Source organism: Frankliniella occidentalis, unplaced genomic scaffold (genome assembly GCF_000697945.3).
Source record: "Frankliniella occidentalis isolate FOCC.00 unplaced genomic scaffold, Focc_3.1 Scaffold21, whole genome shotgun sequence".
NCBI classification, from domain to species: Eukaryota; Metazoa; Arthropoda; class Insecta; order Thysanoptera; family Thripidae; genus Frankliniella; species Frankliniella occidentalis.
In genome coordinates this window covers 1,374,472-1,378,283 of record NW_026267151.1, presented here as the reverse complement: position 1 = coordinate 1,378,283, position 3,812 = coordinate 1,374,472, and the positions used below count along the sequence as shown (strand labels likewise).

Genomic DNA, 3,812 nt, shown 5'->3' with positions numbered 1-3,812 from the left:
CGCCACGCCCAGGCAGGCGCCACCATGCGCCATGGCCTTTTGTCACGTGTGTGTGCACAGTGCAGGCTGTCCCGCCTGGTGACACACTGCAGGATGAATGGGAGGCCGGGGGAAAGGGGGACTGGGGACCTCCACCCCCCCACCCCTCCTTCCACCCGCTTCCTCCCCCATTGCTTGTCCTTCCGAGGTGCGCCCTCCTCCAGCAGCTCCAACAGTCCCCCAGGAGGGTGGACGGCGAGGGGCTTCGCTGGCCCAACCTGGCTGCTGCTGCCTCCGGGATGGTTTCACCTGTAGTGGTCTAGTTCCAGTCGGTCCTCTGCGTCACGCCTCCCCCTACCCCACCTCTCTACCCCCATTCTCTGCTCCTCTCCCTGCGGTGTGCCTACCAGCCGGGGGTGTGGGGTAAGGGGGGAGATGGTTACGACCTCACCGTCACCCCCCACCGCCCCTCCGCAACACCAGTGCGCGTAGTTCGGCTAATAGTAATAGCAGGCCAGTTGGGGGCATTATGGGGGGCACGGGGAGAGTCTGGGAGGGGGCGGCGGCGGGGGACTGGATGGAGTCTTAATTATCAGTACCCTCTGCGCCTCCGCTGCGTCAGGAGCAACACTACTCCCCCCTCTTCCTCTCCGCGTTCCTGTGGTATCTCCGTTACTCGTCTATCAGCCGTTGGCGCAATCCTCCTCGAGCACTCCATGGAGCGACTGTTTGTACACAAAAGAATCATTCCACGTTGTAACTTCCTCCTCGAGCGATGCCTCGCCCCCCTATAATGAGGGAGTGATGGGGCACAACGCCGAGGCGTGGCGGGGTGAGGCCGGTTCAACGTCCTCACGGCGACGAATCAAACGCCACATGTGCGAGTCGGCGGCAGGAGACGAGTCGATAGCAAAGGAAGAGGAAAGAGAAAAATGGGAAAAAACGCGACACACACACGAGTCTTATTTTCCCCGTCTATGGCGGGGCGATTGGAGGCGATTGCCACCTGGACGACCTGAAAGGAATACAGTTGATAAGGGGAGACGGGAGGAGCAGAAGGGAGCAAGCGAGAGGTGGAGGGGCCGTGTGGGGAGAAAGAGAAGGTGCAGAGTCGAGGAAAGGGGGGGGGGGTGCGAAGCTGAGCGGCTGTGGCGGCGGGGGTACACGTCGGGGAAACGAAGTGAGCGCTGCTCGCGACGACCAAAGCGAGGGGGGACGGCGGGGGGTAGAGAGAGGACAGCACCACTTCACTCTGCTGTAGCGCTGACGGACCAAACTACTTTATATGGATAACTAAAATGTGAAACGGTCCGCCAGCGACAAAGTGAAGGCATGGCCACAGAGAGAGGAGGAGGAGATGGTGGAGGGGTTCGTCCGAGAGGCAGGGGGTAGAGATGAGAGGGAGAGAGAGGGGGGGGGGGGGGGGAGGGACAGATACGGAAGGGATGCGTGGCTGGGAGACACGCGGGGGCGGGAGCAATATAGGGAACCGGGACGGGGCGCTCGCATGTGATGCAATATCAATGGGCAGGCGGTGTGGGGTAGGGCAGGGAGGAGGGGAGGGACGAGGGGCATGCGTTTACTTCTAATCTCCCCGGGCGGTCTGCAGCAAAATAAAAGGGCTCGCTGCTGCTGCTGCGAGTACAAGAGCTACGAGAGCACTATAGCAGCAACACAAACACGACGACGGCTTGCTTGCAGCCAGCAGCGCCGCCAGCGTGTCGTCGCTTCGCTTCCGCCACCGCCATCCGCCCCCTGCTGTAGGCGGGCGAGGGAGAGGTGTCGGGCACAACTATTGTGTCGCTCACGAATCGATACGGCGGAACAAGGAGCGAAATCTTCCCTTCGCGCCGCGCCGCGCCTCGCCGTGCGACAGACACACACACATGCACACTGACCTCGATCCGTCCCCGTCGGCCGACACGTCCGGCGGCCTATCGGCTATCGGCTCGCGCACTGCAAACATGAGATTGTCGAGACAATGCTCGACTTCGGGAGCGCGCACATCATCTCCGACGACAACGTGTGTATTTGCCCACACCGCCGCGCTATGAAAAATCGCGTCGCGTCGCGTCTTCGCGGTGAATCTGAAACCCGCCCGACTGTATATTTCCTGCTCCCCGCCGATCCACCCCATCAGGCGGCTCGTTCCAGCGTGCAAGTGCTTCGGCAGAGCCGTTCGGCAGCAAGAGGGAAGGGCCCCGGGGGCGGCGCGGGTGGCGGCTCCACGCATGCAGGCCGCAGGCCGCCGCCCTCCGCGCAGTGTAAGAATGGCGCAGCGCGGGGCTGACTTGCAAATGCCCGGACGAGCTTTGGCTAGCACGGCGTCACGGTGGCCAATTTATATGGTAATCGAGGACCAAACTAATAATCGAAATATGCGCCGCTCGGACAGGCTGGCCACGAGAGGACCCGGCAGTGCGCGGCGGGCGGGACCCGGGGCCGACGTGGACGAAGTGGACGGAGTGGGCGGCAGCGTCGCCCGTCGCGTCAGCCGCCCGGCCGGCCCGGCACTCCGACAGGGGCGACGGTCAAAGGCAGGGTGGGCCGGGCGCACCGGCCCCTCCTCCACCACAGAGAGCTGCCCAGCCCCCCCTTCTATAGACGGCCACCGCCCTCCTCAACGACGGGCAGTCCGCCGTTCCTCGGGGCGTGGCGTTGGTGAGCTGCAGGCCGCACCGAGAACACAAGACCTGGATTTTCTCCCTGGCTCGAATCCAAACCCACCCTTACGCCTCCGGGACGGGTGGCGAGGGTGCCGAGAAAGGGGAGAGAGTGAAGGGGGAGTGGGGAGGAGGGGAGCTGGTGAAAGGGGAGGAGGGGGAGGAGGGGGAGGAGGGGGGGAGGGGGCTGCGGGCCGCGGCTGCAGCGGTTTAATCACGAGACGTGCGCGCCCCGCCCCCAGCCCCCTCACCGCGCTCCGTGCAGACGCGCTGACGCCACCGCGCCAGCGACGGTTTGCCGCCGCGGACTCATTCGCGCGAAACTGTTGGCGGGCCGTTTTGGGAGGCGGAGGGAGGTGCTGGGATGTGGGGTGGGGGCGATTTCTCATACCATAGTCACGTCGCGGAGCAGTCCAAACGACGCGGCGGGAAGGCGCGTCCGAAATCAACGCGGTGCGGGGCCGGTCTCCATCGGCCGGCCGTAAAGGGGGGCCGCCAATCAGGTCGGTGCGAGAGAGAGAGCGTCTTTAGATGGCGATTGGAAACCTCGATCACGCTCACTACCCTCTTTGGACTGGTTTGGAACGCGCTTCCGGCCTCCGCGATGAGCGAGCTCTCTCGTCGGCATCTTGCAGGAGGCGTGAGGATATAGGGGAAATGGGGGGCTGGCAGGTGCGGCCCGCAGCAGCCGCAGCATCGGTCAATGCGGGTGCGGATGCCGCATCTGAACCATATCCGGCATTATCAGGATGCAACCGGAAGTGCGAAATTCAAAGAACATCTACTTGTATTTATTGTTGCTATATCGAGATACGGTGCATACAGCTTCTGCTTCTGGCATGAGAAACTGTTGTAAAGTTACTTTTCGAAATCTGGACTATAAGTTCCAAATTAGGAGGTGGCAGACTGAAACGCCCAAATTAGTTATGTGCGGGCAGTTGTCTGTTAGACCATCAGACTTTCGTAGAGTGCGTGTTACGTGTGGTTTAGCAAACAGAAAGGAGAATAGGCGAGAGGAACAAAAGGTTCCTGATTGGTGGAGCCCTCATCCCCACTACCGGCAGGCGCGTAATAAGGGGGGGAGGGGCAAGGAGAGCAACCACCCCCTTTGGCACTAGATAGCCTAAGACAGCCTGAGAGGTAGGCAATATGAGCAACAAAATCCTTGTA

At 62.1% G+C, this 3,812-nt stretch overlaps 1 protein-coding gene across 1 annotated transcript in view; it reads right to left on the bottom strand.

Moving 5' to 3' along the window:
• Positions 1–3,812, bottom strand: part of LOC113210489 (cell adhesion molecule 3-like) — a gene marked incomplete at its 3' end in the record, with an annotated part of 291,813 nt that overhangs the window by 286,642 nt on the left and 1,359 nt on the right.